The sequence below is a fragment of the Silene latifolia genome, chromosome Y (assembly GCF_048544455.1).
Source record: "Silene latifolia isolate original U9 population chromosome Y, ASM4854445v1, whole genome shotgun sequence".
Lineage (NCBI taxonomy): Eukaryota > Viridiplantae > Streptophyta > Magnoliopsida > Caryophyllales > Caryophyllaceae > Silene > Silene latifolia.
The window spans coordinates 423,876,903-423,883,901 of record NC_133538.1 but is presented as its reverse complement, the minus strand read 5'-3'; positions in this window follow the sequence as shown (position 1 = coordinate 423,883,901).

The window sequence follows — 6,999 nt, the reverse complement described above, 5'->3', positions numbered from 1 at the left end:
ATGAGTGCCTACTCGACCGAGTAGACCTTATTCGATCTAGTTAGGGAGCTATAAGATCGAAAAAGTCGGATATGCCAGCGAAAACTCGATCGAGTAGCTCCAAATCGATCGAGTAGAGGCCACTCGATCGTGTAACCTACTTACTCGATCGAGTAAGTGAACAGTACAGGGGTAAAGATGGGATTATTATACCCTAATCCTGTCTTTCTTCTTCCTATTTCTCTTCATATCTAAACCCTAACTCCTTCTATATCTCTCCTTCTCTCAAGTGGTTGGTGCTTTGGTGTTGATTCTTTGATATTCTTCTAGTTTAATTCGTCCCTTTTGCTTGCTAATCATTCAAGGTAAGAACGTTTATCCTTTTCTATGGTTTAATTGAATAAAAACATATAAGATTGTTGGTGTTTTCTGAAAATTTGATTTGTATACATGAAATATTGTTTATAATTGTTGTAACATGGAGTAATTGCTTTAACTTGATGATTATTGATGCTTGAAGCAGAAAAATCGAATCATTATGAGGGATTGTATGTACCGAATTTTCTAGGATTTGGGGATTCAAATTGATTTTTGTTTGTCTTTTCCATATGAAAGAGGGAAAATTAAGTAATGTATGTTATGGGTATCATGTTTAGTGATGATTTTGATGAATTTTGCCTAAAATTTTGCCTTAAAACTCCGTCTTAAAAGTGCCCCAAACTTAAAATCGCCCAAAATATTTTTGATAGTTGTTTATTTGGAAAAATATTTTGAAAGTTTAATGCTTTAAATTTGCTAGTTGATGTGTTAATTGAAGTGATGCTCTCCAAAAACTTTTGTAGCTGTGAGACCGTTTGACGAAAATTTGAGGGTTGTATACTTGAAGTTTGTGGATTGTTTGGTGAAAGTGTGTATATAGTAGTTCTTTTTCTATCATTATACATGAAAGTTTATATGTTTTCAAGTAAGTGTTTGTTGCGTTTCTAAAATGAGTGTTGAAAATAGATGCCGAGACCTACAGTTGGTACCCGTCAAAGTAAGAGGGGGAGGGCTTCTGTGCCTGAGGTTGGTGAGGGGAGTAGGGGACCTACGGTCACTGTGACACCCTCATTTATCGCGGAAAAGTAAACACGTAATTCTAGAATAAAACAGCATGGATATGTTTGTAATAGGTTCATTTGGGTAAAAACCTGTAATTTTTAAAACCTGAACCTGTTATAAAGATATCCAAATTGGAAGGTGCCTAACATACAAGGTCTAACTAGAAGTTTCACAACATAACCATCGCTAAAGTCGCGAATAGCAAATTATACAACCAAATGTAAAGAGGGAGACATATGTCCCTAAAATGTATGCGACATAAAAAGTGTTTAAGGGTCACAATAAAATAAAGCCAATCTAGGTCCCAAGGTTACTTTGCTCGCTAGCTCGTCCATGTACCCCATATATGCATCACCTACCTGTCATTCACATTTTATACAAATACGAAAGCCACAGTCAGTGGGGAGTAACTCCGAGTTCTCCCAGCCACGAAATGTCATAATTAATATAACATGTAAACATAAGAATATGAATATGAATAACAAATAGCCTTAGCATATAGACGCTAGACAATCGTGCTTATCATGTAAACAACATTATAACAACACATAGTCCTAGCATGCGAATACTAGACCGACTCATACTACACTATCATGTGAATCACATAACATCCAGGAATCCAAACTCTATCAACCATAGCCGGCTTGCATCTCACCTTCTATGATTCATAGAATCATCAAACAAGAAAGGGCAATATATTTAGAGACAGGCATAAGTTCCTAGTACAGTCAATAGTCACTTTGTAACTCGAGTCTATACCACGAGGTAGGGAAGCTAGTATTTTGGCTCAGAGGTTAATATGAATAAAACATGGCCAAAACACGTAGTATCTTGGCTCAGAGGTTACATTTAAAACATGGCCAAGATACGACTCAACCCTAATCCTAGACTGCGCAGACCTAGAGAAATGCGGATAAAACCACCGTACCCAAGACTCGTGATAAAACCACATGAGTACCCTAAGGAGTCCACCAAAGGGTTGGCTGGTACTTAAGCTGACCATCTCCTCACAAAATAGGCAGAAAGGTCATGCTCCAGCTTGGATATAAACCCACCAGGCCAGGAACACAAAGGCTATTAAGCTGTGAACATACACTCGTCAAAGACTATAATGGCCTATCTATGATGAAGGCCGAAATACTCACCTAGGACCTAAATAAAACCAATCTAGGTCCCAGCTTGAATACTTTAGCCCACACCACACAAGACAAGTAAGACACCCAATTAACCATAAGAGAGGCAAAGAGTCCAAACTTGCACACTCAAATGATCATACACACCCTAGTATATGAAAGGCTACGCAAGAGCATATTCAGCTGACAATCCAACAATATCCCCAATATCAATAATAACCCAAATTCCAGCTAACCGTTAATCTCATAATTCATGAGAATAAGCTAAAATGGCAAAGAGGCAACAAGACTCAAGTATAAGGCAACCAATTCATCCAACAACCAACATGTGAAATGATAATTACAAATATCAAGGCATAGCACAAAACTTCCAATAACAACCAATCTCACCTCAAAGACAAACCCTCGACCCGAGTCCCGCGACGGGTCATCGGTCAAATCGAGGCTGACCGGTATAAACCTAGTTTGACCAAACTCGTTCGGTCAATCTGGCCCAGCTCAGAGTCTTGGCCTACTTTGGCCCAAATCACAAATTTTATCGCAATATTATTCTCATGCTATTTCCAATTTCTATCATGTGAAAAACGAAAGTAAAACATTATCAATCACCTAAACACTTATCAAACAACAAACACAACATCAACTACTAATGTGACATTAATTCGTCGAGTAACTCGGAATAGTTACCTTACGCTAGCAAAGAGACAAGTAATAACTCGAGAAAGCTTCTAAAACCCAAAATTACTCTTCATCTTCAACCACATATGAGTCACCTAAAATAATTATGTGAAAGGACGATATTAACGAATTATAGTTATATAAAATATGAGACGGAAATTAATTTAATTATATTTTAGATAAACCAAACTAGCGTCAAAACAATTTATAGACACGGCTCAAAAGTTATTATGACAACCTCAAACTCAGCCTAACCACTAACTACACATGGCCTCATACTCGTGACTTAACTAGGCCATTGCCTAGGCCACGGCCAGGCCACTGCTAAGCTACAGCCAGGCCACTGCCCGGTCTCATAACCCGCCACCACACAGCTCATAACTAGCTCATAACTAGACTGCAAGAGACCACCCATGACGACTACCCACGGCTGCCAAACAGCCGTGAAACCATTCCACAATCCGTGATGAAAACATGGTCTAAGTGTCCAGATTTGCGTTCTCAAAACCCGCCCCAAGCACTCATCCTTACGACCTAACTCAGTCCCAAACATGTTCAGTGAATCGTCTCAACCTCAGTCGCTCTTACGCCCCAAAAACAGTCCCGAAAGGCACCATTTTATCCATCCCAAACTGCCCCAAAACAAACCATACATGTCAGCATACACCGTCTTAAATATACCACTTACTAACTAGCATCCCAAATGATCCCTAGAGGTCAGTATACACCGTCTCAACTATACAACTGACTAATTAACATCCATAATGATCCCTATATATAATTATACACCGTCTCAATTATAAAACTGACTAACCAGCATTCGAAATAAACATATTTTACATGTAATATCGAGTAATCTATAATTGTTACCTTTTTCCGATTGAACTAATCATTTATGACTAACAAATCTTCTACAAGACCGTCTATCTTAGCATCTACAACCGTCTTATAATAAATAAAGCTGAAAGTATAAATTGGGTTTGTAAAAATACATGACGAAAATGAATGTTACTTACATCGGAATGACGAGAACGACGAAAGGAGCGCTATGGAACAAAAATAGTAGAAAACGGATGAGAAACGGAGGGATGGAATTAATGTTTGGAACAAAAATTGAAAACGTGAAAAAGAAAGAACAATCCAGAGGGACGAAGAAGAGAAACAGGCGTGAAAGAATGAAAGAATGAGTGACGAGCTTGCTTGCCTGCTATATATTATACGTACGTTTCTTCGTCGTTAAGAAACTTCGATAGTTATTAAAACCGTTTCGAGTTAAATTTAACCGGTTTAAGAAAGAGTCTCATAAATGAAACGGAATCTATAATAAATAAGTTTAAAGAATGAAAAATAAAATAAACTCAGATAGTTAACGGAAATAATAAGAAATTGGCTTGAAACGGAATTATTAGCGATTTTTACGAAACTAACGGATATTAATAAAAATTGCTAATTTAGTGAAATAAGCTCAAAATAGCTAATTGGACGGTTTTGTTCCCAAAACCCATCTCGGGTTCACTTAAAACAACTTTCATAAGGACTCGTAAAGAAACGGAAATTATTAAATAAATAAACTCGAACTAACTTCAATAAACTCGAACTAACTTTAAATAAACTTATTAATGATTATTAAAATTAACGTATCGAATTATGATGAAATTAATTAATTAGCTAAGCATATATATATAAATCGTTAAATGATGTAATTAAATTCAAAATAGCAATTAAAAGAATTTTATCCAACTTAATAAAATGCGGGGTGTTACAGTCACATTTGTGCCGGAGTACCCTACCATCGTCTTTACTAATTTCAAGCAAAGAGATGCGTTTATTGAGCTACATAAACGTCGTCTGAGACCTACCTGGTGTCTTGATACTACCATCTTGGCGGACCTAGGGGTTTCGACTGATGTGAGACACATCTTTCAGACTTTGGGTATGACCGGGTTGTATCGTCTTAGGAAACACTCCTATGCTTTTATGACTTTGGAGTTCATGAGTTCTTTTCATTATGATGCTGTAACACCCTCATACTCCAAGTGCCTTACCAGGACCACTCAGGTATGAGGATGTCACCATCTCGGTTACCCGAGGCATGATAATCATAAGACAATGAAGAAACATACTTTATTAAATAAGTTTAAGTGATTACATTACAAAACCAACTGTACGCAAAATACAACTGTCCTCAAACTATAAACCAACTGAAAGGAACTGTTCTAATAAACACAGCGGAAGACTAAAGACTCTGATATGTGATGACTCCATCCCTGACTAGATCCCACGCGTATCCAAGATATACCGCTGCAACAGCTTGCTCACCACCCCGAATGGATCACCACAGTTTTTAAAACATTTAAACGGGTCAAGACTAATCACACAACTTATATATATATCAATAATAAGACAAACAGACAACTGAACTGTCACACACACACACACACCACCAACCAATTCCCATCATCTCAATACCGACCGTCCACTTTGGACCACCCGCCGATGGGGGACCGCACCGTTCCCACCTAAGCCCCGCTCATCGTACAAGCGATAACCCTGTCCCATTAATGTGCACATCCCCTTTCGTGGCGGGTTCCACGAAGGGCGAAACTAGGGCGTGAGATCACTCCCGCAAGTGACCCCACTCAGCCGAGAACGCATCTCGAGAACCATCAACAAACACAACCACAATCACAATCACAATCACAATCATCATATCAAACAACTAACTACAGCACATCACCAATATCCCATTATGGGACTAATACTGAGTAGGAAATCCTACCTGGAAAGCACAACACGCAGACGGTATCTACAGCTGTTATCAAAACGGCTCCTCTACGAATTCTCCTCCTACCATACAACATATAGATCCTACCATTCAAATACTACTCATAAAAACCCCCAATTCCTAAATTAGGGTTTCATCAATCTTAACAAAACATTATAGAAATTATATTAAAAGCTTACCCTCGACGCAAGGAACTCAATGATACGAATAACGACAAGAACCGACCGTCTGAACTCCGGGAATTGCTAAGAATGCGATTAGGAAGATGAACTGGTTGCTTTCTCTCTTAAACAGGGTTTTAGGTTTTGCAAAAGTGATTTAAAACAATGACGATTATGTTTAAATACCTTAATCGCATAATTAACAAAACCCGAGAAAACTCCCCCGTAAAACCGGACACTCGATCGAGTACCCAAGGTACTCGATCGAGTACCCCCTTACTCGATCGAGTGCCTAAGGCTACTTGATAGAGTACCCCCTTACTCTATCGAGTACCTAAGGCTACTTGATAGAGTACCCCTTACTCTATCGAGTACCTAAGGCTACTTGATAGAGTACCCCTTACTCTATCGAGTACCTAAGGCTACTTGATAGAGTACCCTACTGATCGAAACTTTTCTAAAACGCAACTTACCCTTACTCGACAAAGTAAGGCCTACTCGATAGAGTACCCCAAGACTTATAAATACGGAGTATTACGGTCTTCCCTCCTTAAAAAGAACTTCGTCCCCGAAGTTCAACCCATACTCAAAAACAACCATACTAACTCGACCCGGACACAACAACATAACTAAGAACTCAACAACTCGACCAAACATAAAACATGAACTCTTAACACCCACTCCACCAACTATGTTTACTTCCTTAACATGACTCACGATATCGTATCCACCACATATATATCTCTCACGACACCAACTTCATACATAACCAACCACCATCCACTAACACTGCTAGCTCCATAATATCATCCACTATCAAATCCAAAATCAAGACACTCCTAGACATCAAACGGAATGTTACATTCTACCACCCTTAAAAGGAACTTCGTCCTCGAAGTTTACTCGGACTCATAACATCATCCTTCAACCTGTCAACACTATATAAAATATTCCCACACTCTGAAGCATCACACTACTACAAGCACGGCCATGGCCTTTTATAAGTATTGTCCACAAAACAAATCCCTCCTTTACGCTACGCTAACACTCTACTTCCAATTATATTACCGCATGCACCACCATGAAACTCTCTTTTATTGCATCCTACTCCTCTTAAGACAAATGTTACGTCCTCGTAACTCACTAATACTAAACCCTTAGC